Below are 26,879 nucleotides of genomic sequence, written 5' to 3' on the forward strand. Positions count from 1 at the left end.
CAATAATTTGGCACATTGGAACTTTAATGTGGTCAAGGATCTACTTTAGCTGTGCGTTTCCTGGAAAATAATTGCATTCAACGGCCCTGTGGTATAAATACACAATATATTTGAAGCTTATTGCAGTGCTTCATGGGAGTGAGCAGTTCTTTTGGCACAATTTGCTTGTTTCGATTCTCTAATTGGTGGAGATTTCTTTAAAGAATCATGGGTAATGTACTTTTCCACCAGGAATTCCTGTTAAACAGGATTGTTTAAAATAGAAGTTCAAATAATGCAGGCTGATGGCTTAAAAAAAAAGCATATAGCATTTATTAACAACCTCGTAGCTCATAGTAGGTCTGTCTTTAAAGGTTTATAAGTTATTACTCAAAATCAATTCCCCCTATGGAGAAAATGAATGGATTTTGTCGCTTCCTGCTGTTAAAGCACCAGTTTAAAAAAAGAGCATCTTCTCCATAACAACAAACACTCAAAATCAGGACAGAGACACAATGCACCACTGAGATTTTATTATTCAGACATTTTATTCAGATAATGTTCCGCTGAGAACATGGAGGAATGAAAGCTCAAAGAAAGCAACAGAAAACAGACAGGATTAGACAATGACTGTGTTGTTGTGTTTCAGTATCTGGAGATTTTAAGACTGAAGCTTTTTTTCCTTTGATGTCTGTGACAGAGTCGCATAAGTCTCACGCTATACATGTACATAAACTAAAAAGTTGCACAAACACAAACTCACACCTCATTCGCTTGCAAGTGCACACGAAACAGACACATCTGACAGAGAGGACACAGTATTCAGCAGCAGGTGCCATTTTAGGCTCATTTCAGGCTGCAGTGAACACAGTATATAATTTGAGAGACAAAACAGCCAAATGAGAAGAACATCTGAATGATTACACATTCATCCTCCATTTCCTTCTATCCGCTACACACACACACACATATACACAACCACCAATTAGATGCAGGAGGAAGCAGTCAGCGCGGCTGCTTCTATTTGCGTCTTCCTTGAAGAACTCCAGATCCGCGAGGATGAGAGCGGGAGAAGAAAGGAACAGAAAAGCTGATCTCCGCTGTTCTGGCACAGAGTGTGATGTACGCTGGCATGACAGGCAGGAATCTGGGCCATAGTTACATTCATTGTTCAGAGAGCTGTTACAAAACTAAACCCACCGACAGCAATGAATGTTGATTATGACCTTTGAAGATTATGCTATGGAGGTGGGCGTGTCCGAGTGAGGTCAGTTGGGCTGAAGAGGGCGTGGCCTCAGGGCACAGTCAACGGTCGATGGTTTTTCAGTGTCAAAAACTCACCGACAGCGTTGAATGTTCAACAAGACCAGCAAGAGGGCGAGAAAGAACATATATTATACTCAAACCTTGTCACGTGGACTTCCGTGTCCTCCAGAACCTTCAAGAAGAGCTTTCTCCACGCCGAGCCGAGCACCCGCTGGAAGACAAAATGAGAATATGAGTGAAGAATTCAAAATAAGAAAAACTATTAGCACAATTTGATTAGGAAGACAGAGACATTAAAAAAAAGATGTAAAAATGTTTAGGGTCAGTAAGATTTTTTTAATTACAACTTCTATTTAGCAAGGATGCATTAAATTAATCAAAAGTGACAGTAGACATGTATAATGTTACAAATTATTTCAAATGATTGGTTCTCTTTTGAACATCTTATTCGTCAAAGAATCCTGAAAAAAAATGATCATGCTTTCCACAAACACTGTTTTCAACATTAAAAACAAAAAGAAATGTTACTTGAGCACCAAAGCAGCATATTAAAATGATCATGTGACTGAAGACTGGAGTAATGATGCTGAAAATTCAGCTTTGCATCACAGAAAAAGTTATTTTAAAATGGTAATAATATTTTACACTAGCTTGTTTATTCATTTATTTTTGCAGCCTGTGTGAACAACCCTAATAAAAGCTCAAAAGAATAAAATGGAATAAAAATAAAAGATTAGAATACTAAACAGAACAAAATTTGCATGGCACTAAAATCCTAATAAAACTCTGGATGAACTGTTGAAGAGGACCTTCCCACACAAAACCAAAATCAATTGGGAAAATGCTCTCCAAGTCAAATAAAATCTCATCATAAAAGAATAAAAAGTGATGTCGCTGCAGATAGTATTTCATATAATTTCAGTAATTTTGTAAAAAAGAAATGCACGTTGACCTCTTACACACACATTCTTTCTTCTCAGACAAAAGATCAAGATCTGATTTGTACCAAAACCAAACTTTCCCCCCAAATCGCTCTACCATTTCAAACACAATGTATGATGAATTCACACACACCGCAGCACCTCTTCAGATGACCGTGGGGGGTGAAAGGGTTTCCTATGGCAACAGCAGTATGAGGGAGGGATGTGATAATCCAGGGGGATTGTGGGTAGAGTTGATGTGAGTGTACAGGGGTCTCCTGTGAATCCAGACACTCAGCATTACATTTTCACGAGCCAGAACACAGACTTCACACAGTGCCCAAAATGAAATAGTATTAGGTAGTCCGGTTTTGTTCAAAACCTTGTTCTGCTGGTGTTCTCATCAGTCTGGAGGATTCTGGCACACCTCTGCAATCTTTGGATATTATCAGATAAATATCAGGAAATTTGTATGAATTACATATATGTGTTCACTGTTAAGTAAAACATATGCAACACCTGCCATTAAAGTAGTCTATACATTTATCGCTCAGACTGTTCATTTCTCAGTCTCTTCAAAGCTGGAAATTACATGGTCAGTGTTAATGATTTGCTTACATTTGATGTTCACATAGGCGGAAAAAAACATAGTTTTTTTTTTACCTATACAATTCAAATCTATTTAGAATTTAACACTGATATTAATAATACGAACCCAAATGAATAATTGAGTACCAAGAGCAACTGATAATAACTGAGCACTAAATCAGCATATTAGAATAATTTCTGAAGGATCATGTGACACTGAAGACTGGATAAACGATGCTGAAAATGCAGCTTTGCCATCACAGGAATGTCATTACATTTTAAAATTTTTACATAGAAAGCAGATTTTTTTAGATGTTTAGATATATTTTACAATATTACTATTTTTCTCTGTATTTTTGATCAAACTGAGATTTTTTTTCTTCCAAAAACATTACAAATCTTAATTATTCCAATCTTTTGACCAGTAGTGTACTGTCCTTTAAAATACACACTCCAAACTCACCCTTAGTCCCACAGCAGTCTGTCCTATAACGTATATCAAGAACACCAGAGCCTGTAGTGTAGCTTTCATTCCTTATTTGTCCTAACAGTACTTAGGGTGGTCCGAAGACGTCCAACTTCACAAACCGAGAGAGAGAGAAAGAGCGTGCCTTCCTATATATACACATGCATGTATCTCATATACACCCCGTAATGGCTTTCAGACGTGGTGGTCTGATCTTAACGTGGACTGTGGATGTGGCCTTTTTCAGCGCGTCTCCTTGTGGTCTTCCACAGAATTTGGGGGGAAGTGGGGGGTTGGGAGGGGGCCTCGTTTTAGCTCTTAAAATACCCTGGATCAAGCCGTGGTCGGGCAGCTCGTCTATCAGCGCTGATTACACGTCGCTGGTGCTGCGGACAGGAGGCAATCAGGAACACGTTCACCCCTGATGTGTCTGCAAAACGCTTCCGTCCTCTACAGCCACCTGTGGTTTCCAGCGATGTGGACGTGTCTTTACCGTGAGAGAGGAAAGACGATGTCCTAGGATTTCCTTTTTGCTACAAAATATGACTTCATGCCAGAGCTGAAGATTAACTAATTAAAAGCAGCAATGCTAGGTACTCAATTTTTAGTGATGGGACATTAGTTAATCTGTTTTCAAAACCCTTAAGCCTTTTCACAGTAACAAGCTACTCTTTTAAACAAGTAACTGTATAATTTCATATGGACTTTGTAGGAGTAAGTTTCACTGATTGATATGTAATGCTGGGGAAGTCGGGTTCATTTTAGTGAGTCGATTTGTTTGTTCAGATCAACCAAATGATTCAGTGATATGTAGTGCTGGGGATGTCTGATTCTTTTTAACAAATGTATTTATTTGTTGACTTCAAACAAATGATTCATAGAAATGATTCACTAATTGATATAAAGTGCTGAGGAATTCTGATTCGTTTTAGTTAATCGATGTGGTTGTTCAGTTCAAACAAATGATTCACAGATATATGTTGTGCTGTGCAGATGGGAATCAATTTGTTTGTTCTATTTTAAAAAATGACTCACTGATTATATTAGTTTTTGTTGTGGTATACTGTAAATGTACTGTAAATGTGGTATACTTTTCAAATGTAATGCTGTCACTTTACCTTTGATGCAAAGTAAACAGGAACTGCAACTGCTCTGAGTCTGAAGTGATTTTTTTGATTCTCATAATTAAGACTTTACTAGACCTTTAACTTCTAATGATTCCTGCAAACGCACAATCATACAGTTTATCATTATACAAACTATTTGACTGAATGTCGCGACTGACCAATCAGAATCAAGTTTCCATTTTGATGGTGTCTCTCTCGCCTTTGGTGCGTCTCTTTCATCTGAGCTTCAGCCCGTTTGTAAAAGACCACTGAAGAACAAGGCTCTCTTTTGAAGCTGCATGACTGTTTCGTTGAGATGCAGCTGGACAGCAAAGGAATGCCAGACGGTCTGATGAGATAAAAGAGAAGCTTCCCCGAGTTACCACAGCGATACAATCTCAAAGTGCTGCAGGTGCCATGAAGCTGAGGGAAAACGGTTAACCTAATCAGCCCTTGATAGGAAACAATGTAAATAGAGAGAGAAAGAGAGAGCGAGAGAGATAAAAGAGAGTTCAAATAAGGAGAATTAGCTGAATGAACAGCTTCTTGGAAACAATATATCCTACAAGTAATATTACAGTGCTAATGAGTCAATTAATGCATTGAGCAGTGATTTTTTAAAAATAATCTATATATTTCAATTTAACATCATTACAGTCTTCAGTGCCAGAGGATTTTGATGCTCAAGAAACATTTCTTCATATTATTGTTGATAATAATGTGCTGCTTAATGTTTGTGTGGAAACATGCATGTATTTTGATGAATGGAATGTCCAGAACATCATTTATTCCAAATAGAGATCTTTTGCAACATGATAAATGTCTTTGCTGCACTTTTGATCAATATGTATTAATATCGTCAAAATAACAATAATAACAATATCTTACTGACCCCAATCTTTTGAATGGTATTGTACCTGACGGTTTAAGGGGGTTCCTGGAGCGTTTAACCACAAGTCTGTCAGGTAGACAGTAAAATGTGTCACATAGGCATTTAACCTTGAGGAAAACAGTTCAAGTGCTCAGGGCTAGTTCACCGTCTCTGAATTTTGTTTTAATTTGAGGCACAAAAAGGTAAACCCCAGTTTAACCTTTGACCCTAAACCTTTAGGAATGCAGCACCGAGTCGCTGGTTGCATTGTTCCAATAACCCCCCAAAGGAAAGAGTGTGTATGAACGCATTAGTGTGCGCGTCTACAAGAGGCATTTAGATTGCTGTCAGGCTTTGAGTGAGAGTTTGTCTCTGATATCAGCCTGAAGGCTTTCTACGGGTCACTTGCTACAGACCTGAACTCAGAGACCGTCTGGGACTGTGACAAACACACACACACACACACACACACACAAACCCAAACACTGATTTACATGCACGCACACAGATGTTTTCTACACTGCAGACAAGAGGATGTTTGTCAGACATGCCTATGCACAATGTTTCCTATTGTAAAAAACAGTGACTGGACAACCCATTCAAATCACCACGCAGACACTCACTTTCCTGTTAATCACCACAGAGTTCATTCAAAACCCTCACAGCAACACAGAGAGATGAAAGAAAGACAGACAGAGGAAGACATCACATGACCATTTCTAAATGTTCTAAACTTGCCGTTAAAGGATATATATCGGTTGATATTTGGCATTTTTTAATAACCAGTCTTGACCGATATGTTTTTGTTTTGTTTGGTAGACGTGTAGGAAGCAGGACTTCTATTTGTTTTATAGTGTGTAGGACTTTTATTTTGAAAGCACTGAGAATAGAGCCTGAACGTCCGAGCTCCCATTTTCTGTCTTCATAAATTTAGTGCCTTTGTTTGACAGTCTATAATTAATTATTATACAGAGCTGTTAAACAAAAAAAGTATAACTATTATAGGGTTATCTTTTTATTCATATTTTTAACTCTTTCTCTATTTGTGAAAAACACTATAAATGGATTACAGAATCAATAACTTGCTATCTAAAATAAATAAAAACATTTTTATACATTTTTTATATTCATTTTCAAATTATTTATTTCAAATTTAGTAAATATTATGTAAAATAATGTTGACTAAATTCAGAAATTGTTATGCATATGTTTCTTACTATCTTTAAATTAGATGGTCTGATATCATATCTATCGGCTTTATATTGGCCATCCAAACCTGCTCTAAGGTATTGGCAATTGGCAACAAAAAAACATAGTTTGGGGACATAACTAAAATAAACTGAAGTATACCTTGGGCTTAAATCTCCAATCAATCAAACTTCCCGCATCTTAAAGCCAGCAACCAATCAAACAACCAAAACCAACCTAAACTAATAAAACCAATGGGTCAAGGTTTGGCTGGTTAACATGGGCCAGTTTGCCTCTGCTGGTAGATGCCAGAACTACATCATTCTGTTGCCAAAAAGCTTCTTTTTTTTTTTCAATGAACAAGCTTTCAAAAGAAACACTGTAATATTTAAATAAATATCTCAGTACTGCACATGTAAGTAATTGCAAAGGTTTAAATAGTGTAATATGAACTGCATGAGCAACAATGTCAATCATGTGACAATTCGAATCACATGCACTACAGTTCAAAGGATGGTAGTATTTTTTCTCTTTTTGAAGTGTCTTCTGCTCACCAATGCTGCATTTATTTAATCAAAATTACAGTAAAGTAAAAACTGTAATATTGTAAAATATTACTACAATTACTACAATAAAAATGTAATATATTCCTGTGATGCCAAGTTGAATTTTCAGCATTATTAGACTTAAGTGTCGAATAATCCTTCATACCAATGCTGATTTGGTGCTGGAAAAGTAAACCGTTGTGCTGCTTAATATTTTTGTGGAAACTGTGATGCCTTTGCTCAGGATTCTTTAAAGGTCAAAAGAACAGCATTTCTTTTAAAAAATAGAAATCTTTTGTAAATTTATAAAATGTCTTTGTCACTTTTGATGGATTTAATGCATCCTTGCTGCATCCTTTGAAAAAATAAATCTTACTGACCCCAATCTTTTGAGCAGTAGTGTACGCCTGTAGGGGTTATGCACCAGATGAGAAACTCCCATTATGAATTCAAGTATCATACAGTAGCTCTTCTTGAATAAAACAACCAGCCCTACAACCACTACAACCTCAAACCAGCTCAACAATTCCACTATAAAACCAGCTACCAATCTGGAAGCAGCAATTAAACAGCCCCACCTTAAAACATAAATCAATCAAACAGCTCAAACTGTTCTCCTTAAAACACAAAATCGAAATGTTGCCCCTTCCTTTCACCCTGAATGCCCCTTTTTCTAAAGCCTGTAGGAGTGGCGAGATTCCAGAGTACAGTGAGACTGTTTACACCACGGATCACAGCAGACAGACATAAAGCTTTCACCCTGCCTCCCTCACATAGCGGCAACTACATTAAAAGGACATAAATCTGTGGGAGTGGACATGCAAGAATGTGTATGAGCGTATTAAAGAAAATAAACCTGATGTCAGTCAGAGAAACCAAAGCCCTGCAGATGTGTTGAAAGAACAACTTTTACCTTGCTTTTTTTGGTCAAGAATGGTTTTCATCGTTCCCTCTTCTCATGTTTGATTCACGGTTTATTAGAGGCTGTTCCACAGACGTCACTTACACATGGAAAGCCATTGTGCAGTCATTTTTAAATAAATTTACGGTCAGGGGTTGCTCGAGGATGTATGGAGCCCTTATATGCGACAGAGCCTAATTTTTCTTGGAACACACAAACTGCAATAAATCCCTTATATGAAGGGCCGGGAGCCAAAACCCAAACAATAATTTACATAAAATATATCTACAGCATGTCAGGTTTTGGAAAGACCATCATTTTGCTGTTTTTCTTATTCAACACTGTAGTATTTTATCCTCACAGCTTACTTGGAGGTCCGACGAGGACAAGATGTGCGTGTTGTAGTTCTTGAAGGCCGACAGTTTATTTCTGTTCCTGCGTCGCTACGCATTTTTGCCAACTCAGCGAAAACCCTGCAGCTTCTTGGAGACAGAGCGTGGGTGAGAGGGAGCGCAAACCCACAGTCAAAACTTCAACAGCTCCTACCGTCCAGCACAGCCTCTGAAAAACACAAAAAGTCACACACTTACATGATCATGCTCGAACTTCTTGGCCCCCCGAGCAGCTGAAACAGTAAAAAGAATATCACATGGCGTCCCCGCCACACAATACGGTCATAAAAGAGAAAGTGCACAGCTATGGTTGGCTGAAACAAAAGGACGGGGACAGACCGTCGGGCACCAGAGCCACATCCACAAAAGATGAAAACCCTGGATTACAGAGGACTGCAGAAAACCATATGACTGATACAAAACAGCCTGGACTTATTCAGCAACCTCGTAAAACATACACTCATAATTAGGGCTGTGCAAAATGCATCGTGATGGTTTCAAATCTAGATAAAAATATTAGCAGTACATTTATATACATTGTTATTTATTAAACTAAAGAACTAAATAAATAAATAAAAGGCCCGTTTTTCACACAGATGTTAAATAATTAGAAGCAATACTTTATTTTAATTTATATCTGTTTTATGTTATTGTATTAAGAGTTATTTTCATACTATTTATATTTTACTATTGTTCTTATTATTTTTAATATAAGCATTTTATGTAATATTAGTTTAAGCTTTAGTAATTTTCTTTGTTCTTTTTATTATTATTATTTAGCTTTAAATAATTTTTATTCCAGATTTGTTTTAGTCATTTTAGGACTTTTTTTTATCATAAAAAAAAACAAAAAAAACAATTCAATGTGGGCACTTCTATGGAAATCTTTTATTCACCGATTAATTTGCAATTGCGATACACTGCATGCATTTGCATTAGTCACTGAAAAAGACAGTTTGAACTAATTCACATGAATCAAACTCTCCAACTCAATACCATACTGTATTTGTTACTAAAGTTTAAACATGACAGATTTTTGCTTAATTTTATATAACTTTGATTTTATATCATCAGCAAAATCATTGTGAATATACTGTGTAGCCCTAATTATCTTACTCTAAGACGATGCATATTTTCACCATTTAGGATACATAAAATTGCAAAAATAAGTATGAATATAGAAAGATGTCTTAAAGCTTGAGAAACAAAGAGGTTGTTCACATAACATGTATTCTAGTACTACAAACAGAGAGGGCACTGGAACTGAACAAAAAGCACATTAGCTTATCCAGCTAATTAACTGATTTATAAGCATCACTTACAGTATATAGGAACTATATAATGACTGTCATCAATGGTATACATTCACCATAAGTCTCTCTGTAAAACATAAATATTTAATATTCAATATTCAAATCTCATTTCAGGAAACAAGTGATCTTTCCAGAAGTTAAAGTGGAAGCAGGGCCGGTTCAACATAATCACAAAGGTTGCGTCTCAGTCAGCTCCCTTGTTCAGTAGTCAGGGCACTGATTAGGGAGTCGGCCATTTTAAGGGCTGTCTCAATCATGTAAAATGAATGTCAGAAAATGATCAGTTCTGCTGTTGTTCATAAATACCAGTAGTGACAAAAGCCCGGTTTCCATTACAGATTTGCACAAAACTTTTGTGATATTTTCTAAATGTCGATAAAAAACGATTGTGAAATGATGCCGTTTCCATTAACCGATGTAATGTGACTAAACGTATTTTTTTCATCTCGCGATAAGCCATTCCAAAAATCATGGCAACAGATGTTGGCAGGTTTACGTATATCACAGCCACTGCACAAGGCATTATTTTTAATGGAAGGAGACGTAGGCATGTTATCCGAGCATTAATGGCAAGGAAAGCCCTTTATACTTGGGAGTGGCCACATATGAGGTGTTTCTGGGTGTTTCTCCCTCATATCTGCTTTGGGGTCTTGATAAATTGTGGCATTTCTTTGTGGTGTAGAACGTATATTTCCGTAATTCTTTTGTCTTTTACGAGTTTAATAAAGAACTCGGCCTCGTCTTCTGTGTCATCTTTAAAGAATGATCGAATTTTCTGTACGCCAGGTGACCTGAAAATGCGAAAAAACGGTTTACATTGCAGTTTTGAGAAATAGTCCTTTTTCGAATTGGCCGGGAAAAAAAAAACCTCACACACGAGCGAAATTTTTTTTTCACAATATATGAGAGTTTCCATTGGGCATATTTTCAATTTCAAATTGCGCAATTTGAAGAGTAATGGAAATGCAGCTATTGTTTAATGAGGATGTCGTCATGTCACCATCTGGGTCCCCAATGTGTAGTGAGCCAGGGACCGTACAGGGAATTTGAGTACACATACTGATTCACAACCTATAGGGAGCTGATTGAGACTATGACAAATGGCAACCTCACACCCTGGTCAAACAATCACATGTCTTGCTGACAGGAAGTGAAGATCTACAGGGATGTATGTGGCAACACAAAGAGCTTTAATCTTCCTTACAAAAGAAGGAAGCATGGTGTGTGTGATTTACAAGCCAACTCTATCACACGAGGATTCAACAAATCACAGCAGAGATCCTTGAGTGTAACGGAGCCCGTTTAAGTTTAACAACACTACACTCTTTATTTCCTCTGCTTCTGTTCTTTTCCCTCTTCTCAACGCCTCTGCAGGAAGTGCACACTCAAGTTTATTTTTGAATTGGACAAAAGGAATGCATGCCATTTCCTGTTCATGCCGTCTCCATATGGACATATGAAGAAATGCACAGGTCTAGAAGGGTTTTCCACGATTCAATAGTCAGGCTGCCATTATAAGCTCCAATATTAGCTCATCAGACTCCAAACATAAAACAATAAGGGATTATTTTCCACTATGGCAAACACTGAGATTCAGACATCCAATATAAAACATTCCAAGATGAAAATGTATGAAGTTTTGGCCTTTTCAGAAATGGGAAAATGCAGACTATGACAGTATTCGTGAACAATGGCACACAAATGAATTGTCTTCTTTCAGAAAAACACTCAAAAACCGAAGCAAAATCACTTGTGAGCCAAGTACTAGTTCTAAAGTAACATTTTCTGTATTCTTTGACTACTGGCAATGGTTCTGACCCAAACAGTCCCAAAATGGTCCCGTGCCACCCTAAGCCCTGTCCCAAATGCCACCTGCATAAAAGACAACTCTTAGAAGAAAAGATTCTATATAGAACCTTCAAGGGTTCTGTCAGGCTCTTATACAAACTTTTAGGGTTTCCATCATGGGACAATTTTATGGATTTAGTTTTAATCAATTTAGTTTTAATTATTTTTTAATTCTGGTTAAATTGTATGAATTAAGCAGCTTGTAAACATAACCCATTAAACATATAATTCAAGACATTTCTCTATATAGAACCTTTTTGGCATAAAGGGTTCTTTAAAGTGGAGTCAAGAACCCTAGGGTATAGAATAAAATATAGAATATATTTAACCTATTTTTATATATTGAAAGACATGCTACACAACACGTATAGACTGCACACATCAAGTGCAAATTTGGGTTCTAAAAGCCTCAGTATTCTGGCCTAACTGTAAACATGAGGCGATCAGATTGGACCATTTAAAGCACTGTTCACACCAAAAATGATAACTATAACAACAACTATAACTATATTATCACCCACACCAAGAGAAATCAAGAAAAATGTTCTATTTATTCTAAGGCCCTGTGTCCACCAAAGCGTTTTTAGCCACCTGAAAACGCTAGGCGCTCTGCTGAAAACGCCGAGCTGCGGGCGCTTGAGAGCGTTTTGGCAGCGCAGTTTTTTTTCAGTTGAGACGCATCGTTGCTATGATACAGAATATCCGTTGGTCCGTGTGGTATTAGTCCCGCCCCTCCTCCACTGTGATTGGACGGTTGGCTAAAAAGTGACAGTGATGAGCGCTGCGTTTTACCTAAAGTTGAACATTCTTCAACTCTCGGCGACCTGTAAAAAACGCCGAGCGCTCAGTGCTTGAGCGTTAAATACTCGCTCAGCGCCTCGTTACGCCGTGTGTCCACCAAAGCGTTTTTAGCCACCTGAAAACGCTAGGCGCTCTGCTGAAAACGCCGAGCTGCGGGCGCTTGAGAGCGTTTTGGCAGCGCAGTTTTTTTTTCAGTTGAGACGCATCGTTGCTATGATACAGAATATCCGTTGGTCCGTGTGGTATTAGTCCCGCCCCTCCTCCACTGTGATTGGACGGTTGGCTAAAAAGTGACAGTGATGAGCGCTGCGTTTTACCTAAAGTTGAACATTCTTCAACTCTCGGCGACCTGTAAAAAACGCCGAGCGCTCAGCACTTGAGCGTTAAATACTCGCTCAGCGCCTCGTTAGGCCGTGTGTCCACCAAAGCGTTTTTAGCCACCTGAAAACGCTAGGCGCTCTGCTGAAAACGCCGAGCTGCGGGCGCTTGAGAGCGTTTTGGCAGCGCAGTTTTTTTTTTCAGTTGAGACGCATCGTTGCTATGATACAGAATATCCGTTGGTCCGTGTGGTATTAGTCCCGCCCCTCCTCCACTGTGATTGGACGGTTGGCTAAAAAGTGACAGTGATGAGCGCTGCGTTTTACCTAAAGTTGAACATTCTTCAACTCTCGGCGACCTGTAAAAAACGCCGAGCGCTCAGCACTTGAGCGTTAAATACTCGCTCAGCGCCTCGTTACGCTCATTGCGTTCTAAAAACGCGGCGTTCCCATTGACAACAATAGAAAAATAAAGCCAGCCGCGTGAAAAAACGCTTTGGTGGACACACGGCTTAGGCTATGTTCACACTTAGCGTCTTTTTTCAAACTGCCAGCGTCTGTTCTACATTAGAACCCTATGAAGTAAACCGTTTTTTCAAAAATGTCCTGAGCGCTTTTTTAAACGCCACCGCCGGCGTCTTTTTCTGCAGCTCAGAGCGTCTTTTAAAGTTGAAAAAAGTTTAACTTTTCTGAAAAGAACGCCCTACGTCAAGCGCCTTTTTGACAGCTGACCAATGACAAGCGAGTAGCGAGACCTGTCGTTTCCATAACAACAAGAAAAATGGACACGGTGCCGGTAGAAAAACTAATCGTCCTTGTTTCGGAGCACAAGGAGCTGTTTGATATGAGTACACAACTCTATCATAACATACATCACAAAGAGGCTGTGTGGGCACACTACTGTTGCAGCTGTTGTTATAGCAACAAAAGACGCGCTCGGCTGCTATTTGTAACCGAACGCGCAGCGTTTTTTTTTTTTTTTGCTAAAAAAACGCCGTTGTTAACTTTTTTTTGACGCTAAGTGTGAACGTAGCCTAAAGCACACACTGCAGTTTTGTCGTCTGCCGCCTTAAATGCTCGAGCTCTTTAAAGTGAGGTGGATTCTGATTGGCTGTCAATGCTTTTATCATTCATCAGCTGGAACATTTTTGAAAGAGATATTAGGCAATGATACGAGCAACAACATCGTTTCTCTGTCATTATCGTTATAGCTGTGGTGTGGACTTCCCTGTTCTCATAGAATGATACAGATTATTTAAAAGATATTGTTATCATTACAGTTATCGTCCTCCTTGGTGTGAATGGCCCTTTAGGCAGAGACTACAGAAATTCAAAAAATAATTATAATCATGTTAAGAGAATCAAACCATTTTTGCATCCTCACAAAATTACAGAAAAAGCTGAGTATGAGCACTCTATACTGTAAGAGCCCCAAAATTTGAGTCATTATGTAGTTTTTCGTACTAAAAGCAGCATCTGCTTTGGCATCTGCTGAAACAAGACAAATTGGTGGCTTCCACTGAAGACAAATTGAGAAGTCTATAAAAAGAGCATGCTTTAATGAGGAAAAAAATAAGAAATAATAAAAAGAAAATCCTCTGTATCCCAAAACCTCTGTTTGAACTGAGACCAATTCCGAACCGTATATCAGGTTTTATGTGGTCATGTGACATCAAGACTAACACTAACTCTATATGATACAATACAAGTGAAATGACATTCCCATCAGGGTTTTGCATTGGAACCGACTGGTTCTGTTTAGTTGGAAAGATTATAAAATATGTTTTTCTCTTTACTACATTTGGGGGTGAAACGTAAAAAAAAAAAAAGTTAAAAAATGTTTTTTTGCCAAACCATCACACCACTACATTCATTACCATAAAAAAAATGTAACTAAATATTCAGTTCCGTCATTTCATCTCCAGGCAAATTAAATGAACAAAACAGCCTCTTTTTGAATTAAACTCTCAAACAGTCCTCGCTCATTTTTCACACAGAGAGGGGTAACAAGTAAAAAAAAAAGAAAGGGAGAGAAAGAAGAGGAAAATGAAATAAGAGAAATAAACGGCTCATTGCTTGTGCATCCTACAGCAGTGGGGTCCCACACTGCGCCCAGTGGGGTTTACAGCATTATGGGTAATGAATGGGGGAAAAAAACTAAATGATCTAATGGTTTAGACTAGCTGGGTGGTTGTCTTTTGGAAGTGAGAAAAAAAGAGGAATAGTCACTTTCTGTTTATGCCATAGACACTCAGTAGAACATAGTGTTCTTTAACTGTACTGTGTGTGTGTGTGTGTGTGTGTGTGTGGTCGCTATTCAAAAGGTTCCAACTTATTGAGTCTGCAGATCACAGATTACAGCCAACAATATAGAGGTTTCATGCGAACAGATATAAAAAGCAAAAATTGCGGTTTCATTTTCAGCCATTTGGATGTTTTCTTTATCTTGCATTTCTTTGGTGGCATTTTCTTAATTTCTTAATCAGAGGTGTTCTCTTGGGAAACTGCTGTTTAAGATGTCTGTGGTTAAATCCTCAGTCATAAACACGTGGCACATTCTACAGTCAGCACCTTCAGAAAATGTTTTCAAGTCAGCTTTTAGTTTCCAATGGAAAAGGGAAGTTAAAATCCATTTCACTACTGTTTCTTCAATTCAGATTGTAAGGAAAATGTAGTGTATAAATGCAAAGTCCATCTCAAAAATGGCATCTCATTAAATAAATATTGTTTTCCTTTGAGATTGGGATCAAAGATAAATTAAGCATAACCAAGCCTTAAAAAAAACAAAACAATTTCACATTATTTCATCACAATTATGATGTAACTATCAAAGAAGCTATTTTCACCAGTCAAATTAATGTCTATAAGACTGATTGAGGTTGTTTTTGAGACAATTATTTAGAGCTATTTTGTGAATGCACACTTACAAACGCCTACATTTTCCAAAGTATATAGAATATATAAAGTATCTCAGTATCTCCAGCTACATGATAAAGCAGAATGTCATTTGTCACTAGAAGTGCCACTGAATTTTTAACACACCAACATCAAACGGTTAAAAAACAACTGTGAATGGAAGTCAAAATGACTTTAACAGCTGACAACCTTTAAAATGCTCTAGTAACTACACCAACACTGAATCTGAGCAGATTGGCTCAGTCTTTTTGATTAACTTTGATATCACTTTTCACGCTCAGATTTCTCCTAATTTTGTCACTAGAAGTGTCACTGAATTTTCAACACTACATAACATCAAACATAAAAAAACTGACAACCTTTAAATTTCCCTATAATAAATAAAAAAATTGCAGTAACTACACCAGCAACACACTGGAACTTACCAGATTGGCTCAGTTTTTTGATTGACTTTGATTTGTTATACATTTTCAAACATATTTCTCTAAGCATAATCGAACCAAGCCCATCTGTTACAGTCAATCATAGTTTAGGAGACTTGTTTTCAGTCATAATTCAATTGGCAAAATGTGTAGTTAGTGTTTTTCTATTGTAGGGCAGTAAAATGCAGTGTTTTTCCTTTCTCAAACTACTGTTATATTTAATTCAGACGCTAAAGTCCTAAACACACACAGCTCTCTCTAAGTCACCAAAGGCTGCACATGGGTTAGGATGCGTTCCACTCAAATTCCATAACGACTTTAATTCCAATTAAAACCGCTGTATGTAATTCCCACGCCACTATGGAACAAGGGTTTCCATGCAGGACAGTTTCCCCTCATTTTCCATTGTTCGACCAAACAGATAGTCCCACCCCAAACTCGTGCCATTGGCTGAGCCAAAGCTGCTACTAAAAAAAAGAAGCACAAAGACACAAGCCATTTAGAGTTTTCATGGAAATGTTTGCAAACAGCTTACTTGGTTATCTCAGCATATTAAGCAGGGATACGAGATGGTATTTTATCACTGAACGAAGAAAATTACAGTTTTAGCACCAAACTCTTTTTTTAAAATACATGAAGTATACAATCACACACGATGACTGAGCAGCAGGTATGCTAGTGGAAATTGTACATAATATCTTTACATAATATATTTTAACTGTATGTAAATGTCACTACAGCCGAAATCATGCCGTTTTAGTGCAATTTTTACCAATGAACCGCAGTCATGCTCCGGGGAGCCTGAGCTTGTGTCGTAAGTTTTCAGTGAAGAGTAGAAAGATCGTTAGCATAAATCATTCGCTACGTTAAGGGTTGTTGGTGGTGTAGATGCACTTACGCTCTACATTGCCCCACACCACCCAAATGCTCCAGATGGGGACAAAGTTTATGCAGATTGGCTCATTAACCTCACTGTGCTGATCTCTCCACAGTAATGGCACACGCAGCATGCTGGGGCTTCAATAATCCATCTCAACATCCTCTCCACACAACAGATTACAGTGTGGATTCCACGAACCCTGGCCCTGGAAATAACGATGGTTCAAGATGGAGTCTACATATGTGAGCGCACATGCTCAAGCGCACCCAGAAAAAGTGTTAGAACAAAAAAAGAAGAAGGCGTCTTAGCAGCTGGTGTCACATTCCCCCTGAGGTGTTTCCGTTAATTTTAGTTCCTCAGACAGAATGGATGAACATCTCTTTGAAGTGTGGCCCATTCTGGGATATTTCTTTCAAAGCACCACAACCACACATGAAGGTACATTGTGTGTATATGTGTGTGTGTTTGCGGGTTTTGTTGAGACTTGGAATGGGCGTGGCTTCCCTCAAGAACATTCTCCGGATTTTAGAGCAGCCTTGACATCTGTACTGTACGTCTGAAAACGATTGTTGAATGGTGACTGCTTTTCACTGTTTGCAATGAATGCCCACATTTATGCCGCCGAACAACACACAACCTTTGAACAAAACCTCGTCTTTCAGTTTCTCACTTTTAAAAGCAGTCACTGTGCTTACCTTCTGCAAGGGTTCTTTGATTTCTGGGAGATTTATTAAAAAAAGCTGCGCTCAAACTATTGGCTTTATAATATTGTTAGTGGTAGTAATCTTTCAGATTTCAGATGGTAGTGTTGCAAGGCTGAATTTTCAACAGCCATTACTCCAGTCTTCAATGTCACAATACTTCATTCTAATATGCTGATTTGGTGCTCAAGAAACATTTCTTATTTTAATCTTGAAAAATGGATTAATGGAAAGTTCAAAGAAAAGCATTTAGTAACATTATGAGTGTCTTTACTGTAATTTTTTATCCATTTTATATATCCTTGCTGAAAAACGACAATGCACCCAAATTTTTGAACGGTGTTGTAGGTGTTTGAGATGTACTTTTATCATGTCTTGTTTGAACTTACAAACGTACTATTCCACAATTATGCAGCCAGTTTCAAAGAAACATTAAGATATGTAGCTCAACACAAAGCATGTAGGAGCCACTTAACATAGAAATAACAAAAAATATGCCACCCATATTTTCACTTGATATGAAGAGAGCAAGAGATCGTAGCAACAGTGGCACACTGGTATATGATATAATGCCAAATGAATTGAACATGTTTCATCAATCACATTACATAAATACTGAGAAGACATGAAATTCAGAGCAGATATCCAGGCCGAACTTTACATTAGGTTTTGTTAAAAATGAACAAACTCACAAATTCTAACAAATTATATCTAACAAGCTCTAAAGAAATTCAAATGGTGTCTTATATTTTATACACGTTTCAATGCATTAGATTTATAACATTAAACCAAGTGGCATTTGCAACCAAATGGGTTTCTCTCAGAACTAACGTTACTTTTCTGAAATATTTTTGCAGTTAAACTGAAAAAAAATAGCTTTGAAACAATTTTCACTCAAAAATTTGGTAAATTTAACAAAGAGTTACTAAGAAACGGCAAGGATTAAACAAATTTATAGTAAAAAAAAAATGAAATTTCTTGTAAAACATACTGTACAACTCCAATATTGTTCAATACTGTCGGAAAAATCTTTTTTTAACGATGTACTTTTAGCTTCTGAAACTCCAATTTGATTTTAAATAGTATATCTATTGTTTTCTTATTTAAAACAAAAATGGTGAAATGTTGTGCGTTTAAACTGTTTAAAATGAATAAATGTAAATAGTTGCGCTTGACATTTTGTTGTCTAATGCAATGACATTGATACAATGACATCATTAAATGTTCAAATACTTTCTTAGGCCCGTGTATCTTACCCAGCAGATATGCCTGGCATTAAAAATATCTGGATTTGAGAGTCTTATTTTGTGTGTTTGCCCTTTTAGAATTATTTCGGTCTGTTTGGGCCTGCTTGCTTGCTGGTGAGTAAGAGAAAGAAAAAGAGAGAGACAGTGGAAGAGAGGAGGGGGTGTTCTCTCCAGACGGCCGTTGCTGTTGATCATTATGTCTGTGTTCAGGTGTCTTTTGAGGTTGGCAGTAGGTGGAGATAACCCGGGAGACAGACAAAGAAGGTAGAGTGTGTATGTGTATGTGTGTGTATTGGGGGGGTTACTTTCCGGTACAGATATAATCACAGCCTGTAATATATTTAACAGTCGTCTCTCTCTCGGTCTATTGCGGCTTTCCGTGACCTTACTTTATCTCACTGCAGACCAGAACGGCAACAAACAGATTTCATATATTGCAATTAGACACATCTGGATCCTGTCAGCAACACCAGACAGATTTCAGTGATCAGCTGTGTACTTCTATTTCCAGTGTACTTCTGTCTGAACTGGGCTTTTCTACTTTTTCTTTTAAACAGTGACTTGTCTAAAATACATCAACTGCTGTAGTTAATAAGTACCATTTAGTGTACTGTATAACAGAAAAAAGTGCAGAGAACAATGAAACTGAAACCCAGATTAAAGGTAATTATGCACATTTAACTTGTCACTAAGCCAAGTTTATCTTCAGCCCACATGCAAGCATCAGTTTACCAATTTAATCTAACGATGTAGAGTCTGATGACTCACACCAGTCTGTGTGATACCGGCAATGGAAAGGAGTCAAACACAAGAGGTGAAATCCAGGTGATCTGGATCAAGCTTTTCATCTACACGTTTAGAAAACTAGAAATATCATGTCTGAGCAGACGGGGAAGGTTGTAACACTTTCCAATTTACTTCTACTGGAGCTACAAAGATTGCACAAAATGGGGCAGTGCATTTGTTTCCAATTTTATTTGCAGGTTTGAATCAAAATGCTTTCTATACACTTTTTCAATTATTTATATGAACAAGTCAAATTCATTGCCACAATAAATTAATGCACATAATTTAAAATGTCTTTCAATTGGTATTGCAACCCACTCTGGTAGACTAGAACAATAGCACTCTTTGTATATGGCATTAATTGTTACACGATTGTAGATTTTTAAACTACTTTAATTAGTTTCAGACAGATTCAGGAATATTATATCAAAGATTGAGATACATAGTGCAACATATATATCACATTTAAACCTCCAGTGAATTGCATGGATTATTAATCCCAAAAGATAAAATATCTTATTTGTTTCTTTTTACTTCAAAAACAACAATATAATTTATTTCCAATCTTTTTTTTTTTTTAATGATCGGGTAAATTATATTATTGCAATAAAAGGTAAATATTCCAGCGGTTTTGGTGCAAAAAAACAACAACAATAAAATATGAAGAGAATGATTAAATATAATTGAGTAAGGGTCAAGAATAACCCTTCATAGAGGTTAAAAGTGGCTTTTAATAAAGGAATTGGCATCTGTAGATATCTTGTTTCAACAATATAAACAGAAGCTTATGATTTATATTTTACTTTTACTAAATATAAATGTAGTAATTTATTCCGATAAATAGCCTAAATCAAATACATAAAACATCTGAATAAATAGCAATATATTTTTAAAAAGTCTGGCAAAAAAATGTATCAATTAAACTGCAGATATCCTAGCACTTTTATGAATAAGTTATTGGTGACACAGTTCCTATTTCATGCGCAGCTGCCACCTACAGCTTTTACCTTTAATTCATGACCAATATCTTCAACTTTTGCATTGTGAGAGCAAAGTGAAGGCTTACATACCTCCTTTAAAATCGTAAGAAGACGTGAAGGAAGACATTCCACGTAAGGAGCATTTGTATCGCTTCAGAAATGTCCTCGGATCCTCCAGCTGGTTGGATCTGCGCCGGTCAGTCACCGCTGAATAGCTGTAGTTCCACTCGCACTCTGAATGATTCCACAAATGGGGCGGGGCTTTGTGTCACATGACATATTACAGAACATTTGATTGGCCACTGTGATGTAGGTTGACAAAATGCTGTTGCTTGTGATTGGTTGAGTGTGAAGCTATTTGACGTTGAGTTCGGCGTGTGTTAAGAATTTGGTGAAGGGGGGCGAGTAAGTGTGGGTGGGTGGGGTCCTTCAGAAAAAAGAAAAGAAAAGCTAGGCCCATATTTTCTGCGAGTCTGTCAGTGTCGAGATTTCCAGCGGAAAGATGCTTAAAACGTATTCTGACCATGAAAGGAATGTATTCAAAGAAAAATGTGAGAGAAATGATTTTACAATATTTTAAATAAAATACAAATATATTTTTGTGAAAGAATATTCATGTCATTTTTTTTAATATTGTATTTTATAAATGTTATAGACAACTAGTTCCTGGATCAACATACTGAAGAATTGTAGAGCAATCACATTTTACTCTTAATTTGATCTCTCAACACTTTGTTTTTTGCAATGTTTGGTATGTGCTTACAATAGCTGTGTGTTACTTGATTTGCTCTTTTCTCTACCTGTATACTTCCTGTTTACCCCACAAACCACAAATCTGAATGAATTTGCTTATTTGCTTGGCTTAGAGAAGAGAAAGAGTATTGCTGTAGGGACACTTTTAAACAGACTCATTTGTCTTCCTTCTGGTCAGGGCAGCAGAAGTAAGCATTAAAGCATCCTTTAAACAGTTCCATTGAGGTATGTTTTTGACCATCATCTAGAACAGATTCGATTTTAATTGACAATTGGTTCCCCGAGATCTATAAAACAACAAAGAGAAATGAGAAAGAAAAAACCCATTAGCCTAACAGTGCTTCTCCTCTCCTCTGTTCTGTTTCTGCTGAACCGCAGAGCTCTATGACACATTTCAGTGAATTATTTACAAAAGACAAACTCAAAATAGGATTCAGTCCTCCTTATATGAGCAATGAGCATCACTCCTCAAAGCTATCAGACCAAATAGATTGTAAAACAGATCTGTAAAAATGACAGTCATCATCATTTACTCATCATCACGTTGTTTCCAACCATATGATTTTTTTCCTTCCGTGGAAGACAAAAGGGAGTTAGAAGACAGGAGTCACTTTGAACACTTTTATGGATAATTGCTTGAAAATAGAGCATTCTTCAGAATGTAACCTTTTGTGTTTCATAGAAGAAAGTCATATCTTGAATGACATGAGGGTGCGTAAATGATCATTTGGGTGTGTTTCAAACTAAGGGGCCGTTATGACATTATTTTCAACTAAAAACAGAAAACTTACAGTATGTGTTTTGGCCATTCAGTTACACGACAACCGCGTTTTTGAAATAGATACCATTACCATACAAAAACGTGAATTAGTGACATCGGTGACATCATGTGCCTATGCGTATTACGTTGTGTACCCTCATTCTTTAAAGGTAAACGTTTACAAGACAACAATGTACTAAAAATGGAAAAGTTGTCAAAATGATCCCTGTTCACATGTATCCACGAAAACGTTAAAAACGCTGTATTATGCACCAGGCCAGTAGATGGCGATGTCACTTTGTAAAGAAAAACTATGCGCCGACTGAACACGTCATTTTCAGTCTCGTTTTCAAAAGTTTATGTTTCTGTTTTTAGTTGAAAATGCTGTGGTGTAAACAGCCCCTAAATATAAGCTAAAAAGACGGTAGCCTTTTATTTGATTTTATTACAGGATATTAATCTTTGAACAATCAGAAAGCAACAAATGTATGCTAATAATTTTGGAAAAAGAACTTTAATGAAAAACATTCATTCTTAAATTGTAGCTCATCTAACATTCTGTCCCCTGCTCACAGAGTTTTGCATAATACTGCACTCATTTCTGTCTATTATGTTGTCTGTTGAAACCGCAATTTATAAGGATGTGGTAGACAGTGTGAAGGAAAATTAATCTCTTTCCTTTTCGCACACACACACACACACACACACACACACACACACACACACACACACACACACACACACACACACACACACACACACACACACACACACACACACACACACACACACACACACACACACACACACATTCATGTGCTCAGTAGTTATTTGCAGGGTTGATAAATTCGCTCCTGCTAAAGGATAATCCATAATGAAAGTGTTGCAGGTTTGTGCAGCAGAGGCTAGTTTCTGTCGTCTCCATGGTGATTTGACATAGATGTTCACATGTGGGTAAAAACATTTCACTGGGATGGTATTCAGTGCTGGAATTTATTGCTAAATTTAGGCAGGACATTTTCACAGTTATCTGGCTGACACCGCAGTGTAGAAACCGCATCATGAATTGTGTTTGGCAGAGTGTTATGAGGAAAAACTCACATCAAGTTTATTTTATATTATATCTTTACAAGCGTTTTTTTATTATTTTTTATTACTGTTGGATAAACCCTGACGCTGCTTTGTAAATCAATTTAAATTGGGATGACACGTAATTTTATAACCGAGGTCATACCAAAACACTGTTTGTGTGTGATCAGAAAGATTGTTCCACCTTTTGTCACTGTCATCACGTGTGGAAATCTGATCTGCTATACTTGATTACCATGGCAACCTACCAAAGCCAGGGATTTGGGAGTATCGGTGGCAAACACTAGGCAAATTTCAATGTGAGCTTTAACAAAAGCCTATCAATCAGCTTTAGCCAGAAGTGAATAATAAATAAAATCAGTAAACATATATTTACATAAAAAATTGTTGATCAAGTACATAATTTCTAGTTTACAAAAGAAGACAAGAGCTGTATCCAAAATCGTGTACTCTCTTGAGAAGGTACTTATTTTGAAAGTATGTTCTATATAGTATGAATGTGTGTATGAATGTAATCTGGACGTACTACATTCGCCATGTCATTATCATGTGACCTAGCGTCAGTTACGTCGCTTCACTGCTTCACAAATCCTCTCCCGTGTCCTCATGGGACAGTAAAGTGTCCATCATATGCACACTTCAAATCTCACCAGAAGTAGTAGGTCATCCGTGTACTTTTTGCTCTTTTATGAGCACTGTGAATTCGGACATTCTTTTGTCACTACTGTTTTTCTCCTACTATATAGAAGGGAATTATGCAATTTCCGATTATTACAAATCACACTGTACAACGTGGATCCAACAAACTTGGGTATGACATGTATTAAGACTGTACGATGATGACACTTATTGAATCGTAGGCTACTACGCAAGTTGGTAAGGAAGAATAAAATGTCATCAGCATGCGCAAAACAAATAGAGCAAGATTAAACGCACTTTGGCAACTGTGGTTTTTATGTGCGCTGCAAAATAAGAAAAAGAGAATATGGACACAGTCATGGCTAGGGAAAAGAGGCTAACTTGGCATGCTAATTTTGCAAATGGAGGTAAGTAAGTTTTAGCGCCATGTCACGTTGATCAATACGTCATTTCATGTTGCATTTTTATTGGCTAGTCAGAAGTAGGTCGTAACAGCAGCAAACAGTGAGATGAATTTCTGACACTGTCAGATAATTATCACAGGCTATCTTAGAGACCATGTCAATGGGCGTCTTTGAACCTCTCTTACCGCACGACGTATGACCACCGTTAGGAGCCATGACCACAGAAATCGCCACGATTGGCCATCTTTCGTCTGGGGCAGCCCAAAGTTGTACAATGTGAACTGGGCATATGACTTTTCTATGTGGATGAGGGAGCTGGAAGAGCTTCGTGTCAGATCTCAGAATGTCTGGTTGATTGCTGACATGCCTTGAGTGAGGGCAGATGTTTGCTAATTGGAGTGATTAGGTCTTAATGAGGGTAAAGGTCCTTAACTGGGCACCCACTGTTTTAGCCAATAACACGTTGCTCATGTCGGCTCAGCTGCTGGTAACGAGCGCTGCAAAACCCCTCAGACGATCAACAAAAGAGATCAAAGAATCAAGATTCATTTTGGAATTTTTCTATTGCTCTCAATTTTCATATTTTAAAACAGAAAACAGTGAAGTATGAATTTGTATTTCAAATCAAATCAGTACACACAGACAACACACTTGTCTGTACATGTACGGAATTCTTTGCATGCTTTCTACGATAATTAAAAGCATGTGAGTCTCTCTGTAGTAATGCCTTCAACTTGCTTCTTTCTTCGATCTAAGGGAAAAGAAAACATGACGATTCTCACTGGCACTGCTTATGAAACTCAACCGGGCTTAATATTTAACCCTAGTTTTGAGTTTTTGTGGGCCTGTCTCCCTCTGAATGTCAGCTGATTTGGTGTCATCATGACCTGGGCTGAACAGTGGTGTGTGTGTGTGTGTGTGTGTGTCTGATACAGAGGGAGATGCTGAGTAACATGTCTGGGTTTCGGGGTGACTGACGGTTACTTCTGAAGCCGTTACGCAACTGTGACTGTTCACTTGGAGCGTATATGGAGGAAGGACATTCTGATCCACCAAGAGGAAGTGGCTGTGAAACTACGTAAGGGCCCATGTTTTTGAAAAACAAGCCTTCTTCCTCTAATCCTGAATCAGATCAGTCTGGATTTTGTTTTACTCTTGTGTGCAGATAGAACCAGATTTAGCCACACAACTTCCATTTATAACACTCATTTCACAACATTAATTTCCCTCTCACATGCTCTGCTGCTAAGGATTATGGGTATACACTCTGGTTAGATAGCAACAAAATCTGGTTGCTTTTGATAATTTTGACCATCTCACCTGCACCTCAATCAGTCGAACAATCTATCCATCCACCCATCTATCCAAATTTGGGGTCATTGTTTTTTTTCTATATGTTTATTCTGCAAGGAAGCTTTTTACATTGAGCAAAAGGGACAATGAAATGTGTTATACAAATATGCCAAATAAATGCAGTTTCTTTGAAATTACTGTTCATTAAAGATTTAAAAGAATTAGTTTCTACAATTTTCTACATTACAATAACAACACAACAGTTTTTAACATTGATAATAGTAAGAAATGTTCTTTCTTGAGCAGCAAATCATCAATTTAGAATTGACACTGAAGACTATATCTCCTTCAACACTTAAAATGTCCGGAGCCCCGCACATGACATGCAGGGAAAGAGAAGCTAAATCGTGCGCACAATTTACTATTTGTTTCCTTGATTTGCTAAATTGTGCACACGATTTATAAATCGAGGGAACAAAATAGTAAATCGTCCGTGCAATTTAGTAAATCGAGGGAATGAATTAGTGAATTAGTAAATCATGCACACAAATTTTTTTCTTGCATGTCATGTGCGGGGCACTTATAAATATAAGCAAATAATGTTTTTTTTTTTTATCATTGCATTTTGTTATTCATTTGGTGGTGGCAGATGGGTTTGACATTAAATGAGAGTGAATAAATGATGACAGAATTTTCTTTTTATGATAACTATTCTTTTAACTAAACATTGACACCTCACAAAGCACCAAAAGCCACTCACATTAGGCTGCTAAAGTGCTATATTAACTACTCTTATCTAACATTGACCTCCTTAAATCTGTGAAAAGTGAGTTTGTACTTCTACTTGTTCCAACAGCCTGTTTTAAATTCAAATTGAATTCACTACATTCGCAATAAACACCTTGTAATTAATTTCAATTCAAGCCGTACAGGCCCTTTCTTAAAGTCCATGCCGCTTGGGATAGGTGCTGATGGCAGAATTAGGCAGTGAGCATTACGAGGTTCCCTGGGGCGCCGGGCCTGTCGCACTGATGTGAAAGCGCGGCATGACGTGTGGACAAGATGCAGGCAGTTGGATGGCTGGAGGTCTGCTGTGGGGGTTATTCTGCATTGTTGTTGGCTTGGCCTACATGCTCAGCCAAGCATATTCTCTTACTGCAGACACACATCTAACATCACTGATGCATCTCTCTGTGCATCATCTTTCTTCTCCGTCTCTTTTCACTCTCGTTCGAATCAACGTCTCATGATTAAGGATGCTGCCAACAGGCATTATAATGACGATCACGCTCTGGCTAATGCCATGTTGTTGCTGCATAATTTAAGCCTATTTTAAAAAATAAATGGCAGTATTGTGTCCATAGCTCTGCTCTGGTCTAAAACACGCATATTAAGTTCGGGGAAATGTTTTTTTTAACATTGGCACTGATGCATTTCTTTAGCCATCTGAATTTTTTTTTTTTTAAACCACATTAGCATCTTATTAATATTGGATGTATATCAGGACA

At 37.5% G+C, this 26,879-nt stretch overlaps 1 long non-coding RNA gene across 1 annotated transcript; it reads right to left on the reverse strand.

The window, feature by feature from the left end:
- Window positions 1–497: 497 nt before the first annotated feature.
- LOC306999342 lies at window positions 498–20,766 on the reverse strand. The gene is made up of 3 exons (XR_013797826.1): window positions 20,524–20,766; window positions 8,199–8,391; window positions 498–1,456 (listed from the first exon to the last, which is right to left on the reverse strand). It is a non-coding gene; the product is annotated as an uncharacterized lncRNA (long non-coding RNA).
- Window positions 20,767–26,879: the final 6,113 nt, after the last annotated feature.

This window comes from Phoxinus phoxinus, assembly GCF_949152265.1.
Source record: "Phoxinus phoxinus genome assembly, chromosome: 5".
Lineage (NCBI taxonomy): Eukaryota > Metazoa > Chordata > Actinopteri > Cypriniformes > Leuciscidae > Phoxinus > Phoxinus phoxinus.